This window comes from Euprymna scolopes, chromosome 22 (genome assembly GCF_053919585.1).
Source record: "Euprymna scolopes isolate OS-2025 chromosome 22, ASM5391958v1, whole genome shotgun sequence".
NCBI lineage: Eukaryota > Metazoa > Mollusca > Cephalopoda > Sepiida > Sepiolidae > Euprymna > Euprymna scolopes.
In genome coordinates this window covers 48,408,700-48,426,918 of record NC_136503.1, presented here as the reverse complement: position 1 = coordinate 48,426,918, position 18,219 = coordinate 48,408,700, and the positions used below count along the sequence as shown (strand labels likewise).

Here is an 18,219-nt window from a genome sequence, read left to right as displayed (position 1 = left end):
CCTTTAAAAAGAAAAAACACCAATCAATTAACTCACATTTCATCATTTTTCATAATTCCTGGATATGTTACTAATTTCGACAATCATTTTTTTTATAAATTTAACCCACATCATTGCCATATTAAAATGGTTTTCTAAATAATAACTTTATTATTTCAGCACAGTCCATATTCTGTATGTCAGTTTCTTATTTAATAAATAGTTAGGTGAAAGTACAAAATACTTTTAAAAACTTCCCCTCCTCATATTAAGATTGGCTTTCTAAATAACGTTAATATCTCAGCACGGTTCTTATTCTGTATATCAGTTTTTTTTTATTTATGAAATTGTTAGGTGAAAGATACCTTCCTTTCTCTATATTAAGAATAATAACAGCACGGTCCGTATCCTGTGTGCTATTTTTCAATTTTTAAATTGTTAGATGAAAGTACAGAATAGTTAAAAACATTCGCTTCCATATTAATAATGGCTTTCTGAATAATAACGCTATTATTTCAGCATGACTCATATTCCTAATGTCAGTTTCCCTCCCCACTCTTTTAAAAAATATTTATGAAATAAAGTAAGTATGAAATCGTAAATTACTTCAAACATTTCCAGAACTGATTCCATATCACCCCATCACTTAAAAATAGAAAATTTGAGATCTTAAACTGCTTCCCTCTCTTAAAAATAAATATGGAATAAAGGAATATTGAGGTCCTAAACTGCTCAGCCATTTATGGGGCTGATTTCATATGCTCCCTGTCTCTTATAAATATATGTAAAATAAAGTAATTTTGAGATCATAAACTGCTTCAGCTGTTTCCAGGCCTGACTCCGTATCCTAACTCCCCCCTTCCTTTGAAATATATATAAAATAAAGTATTTTGAGCTCGTAAACTGCTCCAGCCATTTTCAGGATTAACTCTATATCCCCCCCCATTCTTAAAATATATTCTGTGTTGATTATTTTGTATCTTGGCTTTGTTTTGTTTTTTTAAGGAGGAGATAATGCCTGGTAGGAAACTATATTACGCTTACTTGGCCTTTTTGCTAAGATCAAAGTGTAGTATCTAATCTGGTGCAGTATTTCAGCGACCTCATCTCCCATTCACTCATTTGTTTTTAAAGAGGAGATAATGCATGGTGAAAACAACTTGGTTGCTTGGTCTAATTAGGAGAAAGTAAAGAATAGTAAAAAACATACCCTACCCTACCCTACCCATATTAAGAATGGCTTTCTAAATAATAACACTATTATTTCAGCACGGTCCGTATTTCAGTTTCTTATTTAGTAAATTGTTAGGTGAAAGTACAGAATAGTTTAAAAAATATGCTTTCTCCCCCATATTAAGAATGTCTTTCTAAATATTATTTCAGCACGATACGTATTCCATATATTATTTTCTACCCCCTCTATTTTAAAAATATATATGAAATAAATATGAGATCGTAAAATAAAAGATATATATAGGCTTGCAAATTCAAAACCGCAAGTAAAATTTTTGTATTATTTCATTCTTTTTTATTAATTTAAAAAAAAAAAGAAAAGAGTTTGTGTTATCAGCTAGAATTTAAATCAAAACATCTAGCATTCCAGCCTAATGTTGTGTTCTCTATTAAGTGTGTGCATGCGTATGACCGAAAAAAAAATGTCTGCTCAGTGTTAATATACATTTTACATGTAAATTTACCGATGTTTGTACGCATTATCATGCATGTAAAAATATTATTTGCTATAAATCATCCTTGGTTAATGAATATTATTTTCTGAAAATTTCAGTGTTGTGTGACCAGTAGTTTAAGGGTTTACCTGTTAGATATTTACACACACATGTACTGTTTTATTTATATAGATATAATAATTTCTGTTTTGTTAATAAAATTCCCCTACTTTGCGTTATTATAATTTTCTTATATTTATTAAAAAAAAAAAAACAAACTTCCTTAACAAAAAAAAAACATGCATTCAAAAATTTCAGAATTCTGACTTTGTTACGAAAAAAAGCAAAAAACTTTTTGATTCTCTCCTGAAATTGCATTTGTCGTCCCTTGCTATGCATTCTCCAAATGTTCTAACTGAAAACCAAAAAAGTTGTACCTCCGCACAATTGCCTAATTTTCTTTTTAATTTAACAAACATAATATTTCCCCTTTATGTATTGTATCTAAGATTTTGATAAACAGATGAGATTTTCATCTGTATTTTTCACTTGTTCTATTTTTTTTTCTATTTATTCACTTGTGCCATTTTTATCTAAATTCGTTATTATATATAAATATTAGTTTTACTGGTAGTTTAAAATCAATAACTATTTTTATTTTATCATTAGTACCTGCAATACAAAATTAAGTTTTAAACAAAATATTAAAAGAATACTTTTTGAAATCAAAAGTTAAGCTAAAATTTTTCCAATACCCCAAAAGTTCTGATTTTTCCGATTTTGATTGTCGTAACATTACTTTGAATTAATAGTTCTATATATATATATATATATATAATAATATCATATATATATATATATATATATATATATATATATATATAAAATTACTTCCACAACCAAACCCCGTCGCAGAGTCAAGAAAGCCAACAAACCGGAAGTCCAAGACTCGAGTTTTGCCCTCATTTGAGCTCAGCAGTTGGGCAAAAGTCGAGTCTTGAACTTCCGGTTTGTTAGCTTTCTTGGCTCTTTTGACCTGCGATGGGGTTTGGCTGTGAAAGTATATATATATATATATATATATATATATATATATATGTATTCCCTCACACTTTCTGAACATTTTATATATATATATATATATATATATATATCTGGATATTATATAATTTGTCGACTTGATTTGTAGATTATCAAGAAAGAAATGTCATCTAATTTAAAAAAATATTTATGTTATGTTTTTTTCACTATGCTAATTTCTTCACACATATAAAACATATTCAGTTTGAAAGATATCCTTCAGATATGTGAGATCCAAACTCTGGTATTGATATCATAAAATTACTGCCTTAGTAATCTGTACTCTGCCTTTTCTTTTTGTTGTTAACGAATCATCACATGTGCAAACAAATTTCAAAAACACTATAACCTTCTCATCTATAAATATAAAAGCGAAAATGTGTGCATGTATATCTGTTTGCTTTTTGTGTATGTCCGCAAAAGGATTTTTTTCGGCGGCTTCTCGAGGCCGTCGCTCATTTTTAAAACTTTTTATATCCCGTCGAAATCATAATATCTATGAGTTACAAATTGGGGTCGTGTGTGTATTTAATTTGCCTGACTTTCGAAAGCTAAATATCCAACATTTTTCGATCGGTGTGTGTAGATTTGCCTTTTTCGTATAATAAAAGCGAAACTAATACGAAGGTTGTTACATCTTTCCCAGCGCCAGCGCGATTCGCCAAGAACGTCCAAAAGCAATCAGCTTTGATCAATACAGTTTTTTTCTTATATCAGACAATTGCTATTCAATTTGGACAATCCCCTCCCCCCCCTCCTCTCCCACCATCTTGGGAAGACAAAACAGCCTTGCAGTAAATGAAAAAACGATCCCGCAGTGAAACAAAATAAACAAACACCAAAAAACTGCCCCGTCATCGTAACGCACCCGCGATGACCTCATTAAGCGTCCACCTATCAATCAAACCTCCTTGACTTGACTCACTTTAATCACTCTTACATTAATATTGTCGCCGTAGCGCAGGTGTTCAGGCTCAATCTATAGACCTCAAGACTCCGGGTTCGAGCCCACATACCCCCCCCCATCTTTTTTTTTTTAAATCGCTATCGTTAAGTTTTTATTTTATTTACCCCCCCCCCCCCAAACACACACACCTACAAATACTTGGGCAACACCGGGTACCCCCGCTAGTCTATATATATAAATGCGAAAATGTGTATTTGTATGTATGTATGTGTGTTTGTATATCTCGCAAAAACTTTCTACACGGGTTACGGATTTTCACCAGATCGGTATCATTTTAAACTTCCAACCTTCGCCTTACAAATATCGAAAAATTGGCCAAAAACCCCTCGCTAGTGTATATATATAAAAGCAAAAATGTGTGTATGTATGTATGTGTGTTTTTATGTCTCGCAAAAACCTTTGACAGAGGCGACGGATTTTCACGAGATTGGTGTCATTTTGGAGCCCAACATCTTGGACGACAAATATCGAAAAATTGGCCAAAAACATTAATTCCTTCACCCTAAATTGGACCCTTTTCTACAAGGAGGGGTGCCGAAAAAAATCGTTCCTTCATTTTCTCACCTCCTGCTTCTACGACAATGACGTCATGTTTGACCTAGAAAACATTGATGTTAGTTTAAACCACCTGCAAGTGTTTTTAAAGGTTTAATTTTATCCGTTCTTAATTGTCTCTTTGGTGTAGGGGTAACGTATCATGCTTTTTTTCCCCCCTTAGCCTCAATGCTTCGAGTTCGAGTCTAGCTTCCTACCTAAACTTTTTTTTTCCTCTTTTACACCTTTTTTTTCCTTTTTGATTTGTTTTGGTTTTTCCAATTTTTTTTAACATCGTGTTTTTTTTTTATAATATTAAAACAGGGTCACCCTCTCCTACATACACACCTCCAAACACCTGGGCAACGCCGGGTACCCTCGCTAGTAGTATATAAATTATAAAACTCTGTGGACTATCTTCCTGTCCTTGCTTGAATTTTCTCCACTAAAAACATTGTAATATATATATATATATATATATATATATATATATGAAAGAGAGAGAGAAAGGGAAAGCGGTCCCAGATATAAGGACAACATAAAGACCCACCTGAGACAGTGTCACTTCAGCCTCACCAGTTGGGAGGATGCTGCTCTTCAGAGGGGCATGTAGAGCAAGATGGTCCATGAAGGCACGGTACTACCAACACAGCTCCTTCCGCCTCTTCCACTCCCCAGATGACCACCCACACATGCCCCCACTGCAATAAACTCTGTGAGTCAAGGATTGGTCTCCACAGCTATCTGAGGACCCACAAATGACCAGACCTAATCTCACCGACGGGAAAACAATCATACTTGTCACGAGTGATTGCCGATGATGATGATGATATATATATATATATAAAATATATTTTAGTCATCGACATACAGACCTGTTTCGTTGTTTCACAACTCATCAGTGCCGCTAGACTAACACCTCTCCCAAGCCGAGGATCGAACCTAGAACCGTCGTGATGACAGTCGGCAGTCCTACCCCCTGACTACGGAATCGGTGGCCGAAATTAAACTGTCCGAATGCGTATTTAAATAAACATCCGTCCGCTACTCGTAGAGGGCTCAAACGTTTTGTTTGTAAACAAATTGCGAGCTTCGCATTATTTCAGCTAAATTAAGTAGCGAGTAAGATAATTTACGAGAGTGCTCTACCGAAGAGGGGAGCTTTGCTCCTATATATATATATATATATATAGGAGCAAAGTTCGCAAGATAAAAGATTATTAAAAAACTATATATATATATATATATATAGGAGCAAAGTTCGCAAGATAAAAGATTATTAAAAAACTTTTCAAATTCGAAAGTACAGAAATATAAATCTAGAAGTATACATTTATAGAACAACCTTATCCAGATTTAAAAGCTGTTCACCTTTATTTAGTATTCTTTGTTTTTAATAAAATATTGTCAATTTAATTCTACAGTATCTTGACTTCTACTTATATATTACCTTTTTTATATATATTTTTATGTGTATTTCTTATCTGCTCTTTCCTCTATATTCCTTCCTATTTTTTTACCTTTTTCTTTTTTCTGTCCATCCCTTTTTCTTTTCTCTCTTTTTTAATGATCCCCATTATCAATTTTGGTATTGGTTATTCTTTTTTCTTTTTACTTTTGAAATCATGACTATATATTGGGTACAATATAATATGAAATAGTCAATATAGAACTGACTGTAATATTAAATACAAAATCTGGATAAATTATGACTGGGCAATGCCGGGTGCCCTGGCAAGTATGTATATATATATATATGTATATATATATATATATATATATATATATATATATATATTATAAGGTAAAATTAAAAGCCAAGAACAAGCGAGATTTTTTTTTTTATATAGAGTAAAATTAAATGAAAACAAAAGAAATAAATTTCTTTTTTTTTGTTGTTTGTTTTTTCTTTTTCACACAAATTTTAACTCTAAACAACAGTAATTTTTTTTTTTTTTTCTGTTGTATTCAATGGTGTTATAAATCTCAATATATTTCAGACCTATTAGTCCTTTTTCAAGAGAAGACAGCGGAAGAGTGTTCAAATTTGAAAAAGCAGCCGCAGAGTTTGCCACGTGATACCGCGAAATATAGAACAAAAAATGACGTTAGGAAAAAGTTAAAATAAATCAGTTGATGTTTGAAATACTTGTTGCGTTTGTGAATCAAGGGAGATGACTATTCAAGCAAGGTTTTTTTTTGTTTTTTTTTTATTATTATTTTAATTATTGTTTTTCTTATGTTTTAAACTTATATTATAAAAGCGGAGCTCAATTCCAGTCTATTGTTTAGTGTGGGAGTATTTTTTGAAATAATTAAAGATTCGAGGATACGAAGTTGACCTACGTTTCTTGAAGAAGCAAGAATGTTGATGTGAAAATCTGGTTCTGAATTAATGCAAGTGCGAATATGTTTATAGAACGATGAAGCAGTAGTGTTTAAGTGCTCTTTAATGCGGTGGTGAAGCAATCTGGTAGTGCTTCCGATGTAAGATGCACTGCATTTAGCGCATTGTAGGTCATAAACAACGTGGTTCTTAAAGCATAAACCTGTGTGTGATATTGGGCAATTAGAGAGTGAACAAGGGGAAGGTGTATGCGATGGATGTTTTCGGTTGAGCTGTTGTCTTAAAGTAGATTCAGTGTGGATGAGTTGAATGTTGAGTCCCTCGCTGCGGATGGCTTTTCGGATTGAAGATGAGATTTTGTCACTGAGGAAGGGTAGTTTTAGAAAACAATTGTTAGAGAAGGGTCGGGTGTTGCGTTTTTCTTTTTAAGTGAGGATAGGATCGTATTAGGGTAGCCATTTAGTGAGAGAGTCTGTAGGAAATTGTTAGTGTGTGTATGTTTGTCGGAGATGTTAGTGCATTTGTCTTGTATGTGTGAGATTTCGGCATGTGCGTAGTTTAGTTTGTCCTTGAAAGGTAGTGCAGATTTGAAATGTACGAAGAGGCGTTTGCTGGCGGGTTTTCTGTAGAATTCAGTGCATATGGCACCATTTCTTTTTATTTGTATTTTAAAATCAAGTAGAGAAAGAGATTCAGAAGAGTCTGGGTGTTCTATAGTAAATTTTAAGTTTGGGTCGGCGTTATTGAATTTGTGGAAAATGTTAATAGCTTCTTCGCGGGAGTATGTGATAATTAAAATGTCATCGATATATCTAGTAAAAAGGAGATAAGAATAGCAGGTACTAAGGGTGTGTCTTTCGAGTTTGTCCATATAAGCAATGGCAAGAATACCGGATAGACTGGAGCCCATGGGTAGTCCAGATACTTGTTTGAACGTGTTTTGTAGGAAAGTAAAGTAAGTGTTGTCTACTATAATACGGAGGAGTTGTAAGAGATCTCCTGGAGTAATTCCGAAGCATTGTGGGTTTTTAGATGCTATAATGTCTGCCATGAGATTGATGGCTGGATGTGCAGGAATGGAGGTGTATAAAGAAACGATGTCTAGGCTAAATGGGTATCTGTATAGTTTGAGTAGATGGTGTGGTAGATCGTTGAGTCTGTTAATTACTTGGTTGGAACTACTAACATGGGCTGGGAAGGTAGAGAGTAGAGGTTTAAGTAGGCGGGATATTAACCAAGAGATTTTATAAAGGGAACCGTTAACGCTTGAAACAATGGGTCTGATCTGTGTGTGTGTGCTATTTTTGTGGGTTTTAATAAGGTGATAAAAGGTAGGTAATTTGCTGTATTTAGTAATAAAATTTAGTCTGTGTTGTTTTGGGAGATTTCTTTTAAAACAAATTTGAGACCATGTCTTGTTAATGTTGTTCTCAATACGAGCAGCAGTGATATTATGTGCTGGGGTGTAAAGGTCGGTATTGGAAAGATGCTCTATAGCAAGGTTGTTATAAGATTCCTGTGATATAACGCAAAATTCTCTGCCCTTATCAGAGGGTAAGTAAACTAAATCTTTGTCTTTAAGGGATTTAAGTGTGAGGTATTGGTTCCTGGTAAGATTGGGGGTAATATGGTGTTGTTCGCGTTCAAGTATTCTGAAGATTTTATGCTTTAACCTTGAAAGTTTTAGATCTAGTGGAATATTATTAGGAGGTGGGTATAAAGGGTGATCAAGCTGAAAAACAGGAAAAGAGGTGTTGTGATTACCTGAGAGGTTGAGGGGGGTGTCCTTGTTATCGTGCGGGGCGAAAGCGTGCAGCCATTTAAGGTGGTAAGCAGTTCTGCAGAACTGCGTTTCTATGTTGAGTTTAGCTTTATCCGTCAGTTTCATTGTGGTGATAAACTTAGGGCCAAGTGAAAGGAGATCCGTTTCAATTGTAGAAAGAGAGTTAGTGAGGTCAGTTACGAGAAGATGATCTTTGAGGGACTTGTCGGTGGAAGAATCCTGTGAATTATGTATGTGTCTGTTGTAGACCGGTTTTTTAGTTTTCTGTTTAAGCCAAGTAAATTTGCGTATGAGACGTTTCTGTTCATTGTTGAAGCTGGAATGGTATGCGCGGTCGATCAGGGATTGGATGTTGTTTAGCGAATGACCGTTAGGGGTAGATGAAGTGAGGGAATTCCGGAGGTTCTTGACTGAATTAATATGGCCATGTAGAGTCCGGTGGTGTTGCTTAATGATTATTTTGAAGCAATAGTCATATATAAATTGTCGTGAAGTGTGTAGAAAACGGAAACATGTTGGCAGATTTATGTTCCTGATTGTGTTAGGAATAATTTTGTTATATATATATATATATATATATATAATGATATAGATTGTTTTATCACTGACTAGTGCCCAGAATGAATTGGACACTCTCCACAAATTAATTTGATTACAGTGAATCATGCATTCAGGAAAACAGAACCTACTCTCTCCACCAGGCAACTCATTACTAGTCACAGTTGTTGTTTCATAGTTTTCCTTTGATAAATATTGGTATATTAAGGCTTATGTGTCTAAAAATTTAAAAGTAATTGTGAATTCTTTTTAGTGTTGAACAGAAAGTCATAAAAACTAGTTTAAAATCCTTTTCAAATTCTCATATTAAAAGATTGAACATTTTTTAAGCTAGTTATATACAGTAATTTTATAAATAAAAATTAAAACAATATAATTTTAACAAGTTTTATAACAATTTCGTTCAAATAATAATTTAATGACAAGATGTTTCCCTTAGTCTTTTGGCTAGAATGTTCTGTCCTTGGTCAGTGAAGGGAGAAACCTTTCTCAACCAAGGCAATTTAATCCAGAATGCCTCACTTGTTTTATTTAGATTTTTTTTGGTTGGATTTTTCCTACATCAAAAAAATAACATTATGTCTAATTCCATCCTGTGTAGGAAAGTAATACCATAATGAAAGATGCGCTATGGCACACATTTTAACTGAAACATGGCATGCAGAGAAATCATTCAATGCCAATACTGATTTTATACCACCGACAGCTTACACGCCTCATGGTGTAGTTATAGGGTTTTAAGCTACCAAAGAAATGTCTGCTATCATCTTTGCATTTGCAAAAGTCAAAAACACAAGAAAAAAAATTGAAAATATCAAAACTGCACATAAGAGAGATCGCTATACACTAAAAAAAATACAAATCTTCCAAATGCTTATTGTTCAACGTGTGACATAAGTGTTTCATGTAGTTTCATGTTGAAATCGATCCTTAATCAAACCAGTTTGTATTGAAACCTGAAATGATGAGTGTTGAAATTATTAAACACCGTGATTACTTATATTTTCATTTTTTTTTTTTTTTTAATCCTTTCAGATGAGGTTTTATAACTTGGGCATTTTTTTTTTTTTTTTTTGCGAAATGTTATTCGCATCTTCATAGTTGATGTTTCACCACGCTTCGGCCACCTCATCCTCCGGCCTTCTTCTGGTGATTAACCACAGCTGGATACGAATGCTGAGTTTTGTAACTTATCCCCAGTAATTACTAGACTACCTGTGACCCGTTGGGCCATTATGTTATATTAGCTATGGAATTAATGTATGAGCGTGACATAAAGAAAATAGTTTTTGTGACATAACAGAAACATTTCTATGAAAGTATATTAAAAATGAAAAAAAGAATATAGATGGATTTCTATGAATTGTTCTGTTTATAATTGTTTATTTTTGAAAAAAAAAACTTACAGCCATTGAATTATAAGTGGTTAAATACTCAATTTAGGTTATTGTTTAATTATTAGTGGTTTGCCATACTTATAGGTAAATCTGCACTATTTAAATTTTGATATATCGTTTAATTTAAACGCGAAAAAAACAAACAATTGGGACGCTGAAAACGTACACAGTAAAACAATACGTTGTCAACGCGTCAAAGTTGATTTATTTGTAAGAAAATTGTGACAGTATACTTGTAATACAGAATAGTTGCAAAACATCCTCACCCTTCCCATATTAAATAATAATTTATGAATATTAACGTAAATATTTCAGTGCGCAGGTCAAATTCTGCAAAAGTAGCAATTTTTGTTTATTTGTTTATGCTGTTATGGGTTTATGTTTATGTACGCATGCGCAACCGAAAGTCGTAAACCAGATGTTGGGTTACAAGGTCATTTGAGTTTTATAATTATATAGATTGTCTTCCATAGTTGTTGTTGTGTCACTACGTTTTGGCCAACTAATCCTCTGGCTTTCTTCGGTAGGATTGAAAGCCCTATCTTCAGACAATGCTCACCTCGAACCGTACCGAGTCCTACCCAAGTTGGCCAAAACATGGTGAGACAACAAGAACTATGGAAGGCACTAATTACTGGGGATAAGTTACAAGACTCTGCATTCTTATCTTGTTGCAGTTAATCACCTGAAGAACGCCAGAGGAGGATTTGGCCGAAACATGGTGAAACAACAACTATGAAGATGAAAATAACAGTCCGCAAAAAAAAATGAATGCACTGTGATTGCTAAGGAAAAAAAAAAAAATAGGTGCTTGTTCAGAATTGACCCCATGATTAAAAAAATAAAAGAAAGAAAGAAAAAACTATGTACATACTTGTAACAAAAGGAAAATATTGCACCCTAAAAAATCAGGTAAATTGATCAAGTAATTTTTATTATTATAAAGAAAAATTAATTTTAAGTGAATTTGAGTTTTCCAATGTCTCCGTGTTCTTTCTAAAATCTTGCAAGTTTGAAATTATTTGGAGTATTATTCGTTTGTTTTCAAGATGACATTGTGATATCATCACTGTTTGCTTAGTCATACAATTTGATTATCTTATTTAAAAATAAAACTACTTGATCAATTTAGGTTATTTTTGGAATATAATATTTTCTTTCTGTTATGAGTACATACATCATACAGGCTTTTCTTTATTTTAGTTTTGTCAAAAAAGGAAAATTCTGGACAAGTGTAATGTAGTTACACCGACCCCGACGCTATGTATGAAAGTCTCTGAAAGAAACAAAAGAAAAAAAATTTGACTTGCTTTTTTTTTCCAATTGAAATAAGACCTTTATTAATGGTACTTTCCAAACAACACATTACATCTTGTTTTAAAAGTTCCTTAGTTTGTCATTGAGTTCATAAAACTCTGCAGTGTTGAACACTTTTTTCTCCGGTGTCAACAAGTATGCTTGTCATGTCGCCAAGCGCGTTTCAAATCGCTCATGTTGGCCCATCTTTGACTTGTTGTCCCACTATACGGCTTATTTAAATCTCTCTTTTTCTTTTTGCTGCTATGTTTGCAGCTCGCCCCACAACAAACGGTTGTCTGACTATTTTTTTTGTTCAAAGTTTGGGTTACATCTTTTTTTAAAAGTTCCTCTCGCACTGACGTGTGCTTCTAACTTGCTCGCTACGTGTTTCTTTTTTTTTCTCTGCTTTTCTTTTCCTCTGCTGTAATGTCACCTTGCACACCGGCTTGGTCACTTGCATATGTGTCATGTTGCTTGTTTAGGCCTTTTGATTCCTTGGGGAACATAGGGCCACAATGACGTTCCTTCAACAGACCCGGTTCTGGCTGGTCCTCCTCAGTTCGGCCCATGTCATTCTGGCAGCCCTGGTCTCAGCCTCAATGCTCCTTTTCTGTGTATTGGCACACTGGCTTCCCGGGGGCTTTCACCCGCTTGCGTCATGAACTCTACTAGAGAGGACCCTTTCCAGACCAAGAAGTCCACAGATGATGTTGCGGTTTCTGTAACTTTCTTTCTTTTACAGAATTGGGTTGTTGGCCCTATTCTAACTCCCAACCTGGAGGACCAGTGAGTGCTCTTAGTCTGATCTCTACCCTTCAACCTATTTGGCTTGTGTGACCCTACCAGGAGAGGAATCTTCCGCCAGCATAGCTATCTGGGTTCTAGAGACATGCAAGCCCCCTAATCACGCCAAGGTTGCACTTGCTAGAGGGAGTGTTATGTGACTGCTGCTAAATACGCATCAGCAGTTCTGTTAGCCCAGCACCAGAAAATAATAAAATCCACCAGATTCCATATTCTGAAAAAAAAAACTCAACACACCATTGAGAACTCATAATTCATATGGAAATGGGTACAAAAATAACAAACACAAAAACAAATTTTTCAAATATCTCTTTCACAGTCGAAGTTCTGTTCCCACCTTTGATGAACCTGATTACTAGAAGAAAGGTTGGGTGGGATTTGAAGTAAATCTCTTACAATGGTTGTGGGACATCAGCAAAAAGATTGTTTTATATCTTTAACAAGTATCATTGGCAATATGTTTATTGGGTTGTTCCACAAGCTGTTAAAAAAAAAAATAGCTAATACTTACATTGCCTTCCTGACAGATGATGAAACCATGTGCTTCTTCTCAACAATCGCTGACTCAACATTGTGTGCCGTGGTTCTCTTCCCTTTCTTAAATGATCCAGCTTAAATTATAAAAACTGCAATTTTTACCCATCAAATGTTGAAAAGTATGTTTTATGTGGGCTGCAACTGTGCTTCCAAAAGACCATTTGCAGGCTGTATGTTTACCATGACTGAAAAAAAAAATAAATACAAATATTATAGGCAGAAAGATTTTTTTAATTATTTTTTGTTTTTTTACAAAAGAGTCACCACTTATCAAGGCCCAGAGACCACTCGAGGATAAAGTTTAATGAGAAAAATATTGTAGTAATCATTAGTAGTGAAAATTTGGTAAATTGGATTAGCTGTGCATACCCGTGGTGCCAGTTAAAAAACCAGGTGGAGGGTTTAATTACATTATTTAAACTACACCAAATATCCTAAGTTATGATTTTCCTGAAAATTTACCATATTTTAGATTTTTTAAAGCATAAAACAGTCATCTTTATCTATGAAATTCAAACAGGGAAATAAAATCTCATAGGTTAAATGAAAACTTACTTTCATTTTTAAACGCAACTGATATTGATTATAATAATGATTAAAAATATATTAAATCTAAATTAAATTAAATTAAGAATAAATTCAATAAATTAACTTTATATAATATTTCTAAATAGAATACTTAAAACAATTCTATTACTAATTTCCATTAAAATTTACAGCTAATTGTTAAAAGATTTTCTTTAATATGCAAATGAGATAACCTTTGGAATGTTGAATCTATTTGAATAAATAGTATATATAGAAATCATGCAGTAATAAAGCTATATAAAAATCTGTTTTCAGTATTGTGAATCTATTTATGAAACCGTGAATCTTTTGTATATATACAAATATTAATGTATGTATGTAATATATACAAATATTAACCAAATTGTGAACAAACAAAAAACAGACAGACAGGAATATGACTTTATTATAATTATATATACTAGCGGGACCTGTGGAAATGTCATAGGGTACTCATTCTTGGCATTCTGTAGATGTTCAGTGTAAATGGAGACACTCTGATATTATTGTAACTTTTTTATTATAACTGCAAAATTATTTATCTAAGCTAGCATGAACGCCCGGCAAAGCCCGGTCATAAAGTACACTTAAATATGATATTTTAATTCTTGCAGATTTCATATACATTATTATAGTTAATGTTCTATTGACTTTTATGTATTATAAAGTTGCGATTTCAAAAATAAAAAAATCCATATGACTTGGGTGCATTAACTTGAATCAAAACCGAAATAAAAACATGAAAAACTATATATATATATATATATATATATATATATATATATATATATATATATATATATATATATATATAAACTTGAGTTTCTTCAGCCATAAGTGAAACCAGAACTTATAAAGAATTCTTAATAAAATTATTTATAAAAAATAGATGACTTAAGTGCCATCAGCTATAACCGAAACTGAAACTTATGAAGAAATCTTGGTAAAATTATTCATTATAAGAAATGGAAACACATAACAATTAAACGACCCAGATGACACATGACACAGAAAATAACACACTATCATATTAATATATAGATTATATATATACATACACACAGATTCAGGCAAGCAAGGGCATTCAGAGTTTTATAATCATATAGATTTGTTTTGCTAACTTATTGATTAATCATAAAATTCCAAATTATATGTTATATATTTAGGAGAGAGTGTCCATTTGCTACATTAATCTATAAATATAAAAGCGAAAATGTGTGTATGTATGTTTGTATTTGTGTTTGTGTGTCCGCTAAAAACTTTCGACAGACACAACGAAAATTCACAAACTCGGTATCATATTGAAGCTCCATCCTTTGCTCGAAAAATATCAAAAAATTGGCCAAAAACGTTAATTTTTTCACCCCGAAATAGACAATTTTTGACAGAGGGGTCAACAAAAACGGTCCTCTCGTGACAACGACCGGTTCTACGCATGCGTCAGATGACGTCATGACCTGATTTACTTTAAATAGTTGAAAAACTGACTAAGTTTCATGTACGTCGCGTTAGCTCAGTTGGTTAGCACATTGGTTTGTTATCTAAACTTTTTGGGTTCGAATCGTGGTGTGAGATGTCTTCTTTTTTTGATTTTTTAAATTTAAATATTGAACCAGTGTTATTTAAGCCATTTTTCACCTAACGTTCGTTTTTCTGTTTTTTTTTTTTACTTTGATTATCCACCCCCGACTACACACCAAAAAACACCCAGGTACCCACCGATTTTTTAAATTTTAATATCGAAACAGGCTTATTTAAGCCATTTTTCACGTGTTCATTTTTCTGTTTTCTTTTTTGTTTTTCGATTTTTACATTTAACATCGTTCGTTTGCCTTACGTTATTTTTTTTGTGTGTTTTTTTTCCTCGATGTTTCGATTACCCCCCCCCTCGCTTAAGTTTATATGTTGTTTTCTTTTTTTACTTCGCTTATAACAAACAAACCTGGTCATTGACCTCATTTGCTGAATAGCTATTGCTTACGTCGTCGTCATCGTCGTTGTAATGCTTGACGACTTCCGTGTGTGAACCTGTCAATTTGGTTCTTACTTAAATAAATTCAAACATCTTTCAGTAACTCATTCTGGCTGGCCGATTTTATTTTCAAACTTCGCCTCAGGGCTTCGGGTTCGATCCTCCAAACCACCTTCAAACACCTGGAAAACGCTGGGTACCCCCGCGAGTCTAATATAAATCTCTCCTGTCTGTTTAAATGTATGTATGTCTCGCAAAACCTTTTGACAGAGGCGACGGATTTTCACAAGATTGGTATCATTTTGAAGCCCGACATCTTGGACGACAAATATTGAAAAATTGGCCAAAAACATTAATTCCTTCACCCTCTACTGGGCACTTTTCCATGGAGAGGGGTCGCTTTTTTCACCGATATTTTCGAAAGTCATCACCTCTTTTCGATTGTCTAGCCTTAATTTAAACCTACGTCACTTGCGTTTTGGCGATGGGTGTAACAGCTAACGCGTCTTTTTTTTTTTTCCACTTTCTTTCCTCCTTTGCAGTAGGTGTTCAAGCCTGCCTGCCTACTATTTTTTTTTTTTTGCTCAACCAACACCCTTACACACACACCTCCACTTTCTTTTCTGCCTTTGCGTCGCAGGTTCGAGCCTGCCTGTCTACTACAACTTTTTGTTTTTTTGCTCAAAACACACCTACAAACATCCGGGCAACGCTGGGCACCCAGGCTAGCTTTAACATAAATATGAGCCACCATCCACTGGTTATTTTAATTTCAAGGGAAAAGGGAAATGCAACTTAGCCAGTGATGTTTGAGTACACTATGTTGCATGTAGAGAAATGTGTAATGCGTCTTAAAGGCAGGCTCAAATCTGATGACCTTAAACAAAGATTAGATCTGGACACTATAAGGAGACGTATCTAGAACAGGAGACTTTGTTGATTTGGTCATATTGAAAGAGTGAGGATGCTTGGATTTGTAGCAATACACATGAAACAAGTGAAGCATGCACGGTCGCCCGTGAGTGCACAGCGAACAGGGCATAAAAAAAATGACTAAATTCAGCATTTACCTCTACCCCCATTTAGTCCCAAAAGTCCCCAGGGGATGTCAAATCATGATGAAAATGAACAAACGGTACAGTTTTAGGCCTTAACATGTGTAAATTTGAGTTCTGCACCATGCAAAAAAAAAAAAAAAAAATGACAAAGTCCATCATCTTCCCCAAGGCCTTAAAATATTTAAATTTGAGTTCAGCACCATGCAAAACTGCTAAATAGACATACACAGAAAATTTTGGACAAATATGATAATAGTCCCAAAAATGTTTTTATTAGCCCTAAAAGAGCCCTTGGGGCAGACCCAAGAGTTATTATGAAGTATAAACAAAATTATATAGAAATCAGTTAGTTACAACTTTTCAGAAAGTTTTATAAAAATCCAAGGCCTCAATTTTTTTTAATAAGCACAAAAGTGTCAATTTTAGCCATTTTAACCTGAAAGGCATCCTTAGGGGGGCAACCGGAGTTTTCCCGGAAAATCTGTTCTGTTACTTTTTTACTCATATCATGTTTAATGTTTGTGCAAAATTTCAAGAAATTCCAAGATGTAGTTATTGAGAAAAGTGCGGACAGATGAACAGATAAAGGTGAATTTTGTCGTGGGAGGGGGGGGGGCAAAAATTAAAATGACTTTAAATATTTTAATAATGGCATACATAGAAAGAACTTAATGAGCTAAGAGTCTTTTTAAATTTTTTAAATCCGATTAAAATTAAACAAGTTATGACTATTTTTGTGCTTTGCATGTTTGGATATTTTTCCCTCTTTAAGACCATGTGTTTTATCACATTTTTTACACTACTTTTTCAGTAAAAATGTTATATCTTTGTTAAAACACAAGATTAAGCAATGAAATTTGCCATATAAGTGTATTCTTGTACAAAGAATCAGAATAAGCTACTAAAAATCTCCAGAAATTACTGGTTTCCAAATAATCTGCAGTAAATGCACATAAATATGCTGCAATTCCTTAAAAATGCCATGTATCCATTAAAAGAAAAGAAGTTAGAGAGCTCGAAGTTGAATTGGAAAGCATTTTATTTACAAGAAACTAAAATTTAAATCTAGGACTGTTTAAAATTGAGTATATTGCAATATTTCTTTAGTATTATTGTGGATTAACATCTTCCATTACCCCCCCCCCCTATCTGATCACCTTTCCAAAATATGTGATTTTACCTTTGTAGGCAATTATGCATGAACACCTTGAAAAACTTTAATAAATCAACAAAAATTTTAGAATTTAATGTAAAATGATTCCCCATTTTGAACCATTCTAGCATTTTAGGGCAGTTAACCATTTTTTTCCCCTATGGGTGATAAATCCTATGTGTTTTTCATTTTTTTTTTTCTGAATATGATTGTGTGGTTTTAAGTGGGTCTTTGTGCAATTATGAGGGATGGGAAGGTTGCTACTTTGATTTTGGGTTAATGATAGGCTAAGAGAAATTATGTGTGAACATCCTGAACTTTACTAAAACAAAACAAAAGCAAGTTTAGAATTTAGAGTTGGGTTGGTTTCACATAAATTTAATGTAATACAATTCACCATTTCGAGACAGTTCTAGCGTTTTAGGACAGTTGACTAATTTATTTTTTATGGGAGATAAATCATGTGCATTTTTCTTTCAAGAAGGTTTTTATTTGGTGGGGAGCTTGCCATTTGGAC

The 18,219-nt window shown here is 33.5% G+C and overlaps 1 protein-coding gene across 2 annotated transcripts in view; it reads left to right on the top strand.

Moving 5' to 3' along the window:
- Positions 1-18,219, top strand: part of LOC145243432 (tRNA-splicing endonuclease subunit Sen34-like) — a 66,840-nt gene that overhangs the window by 40,641 nt on the left and 7,980 nt on the right. The gene's annotated exons all lie outside the window — the stretch shown is intronic.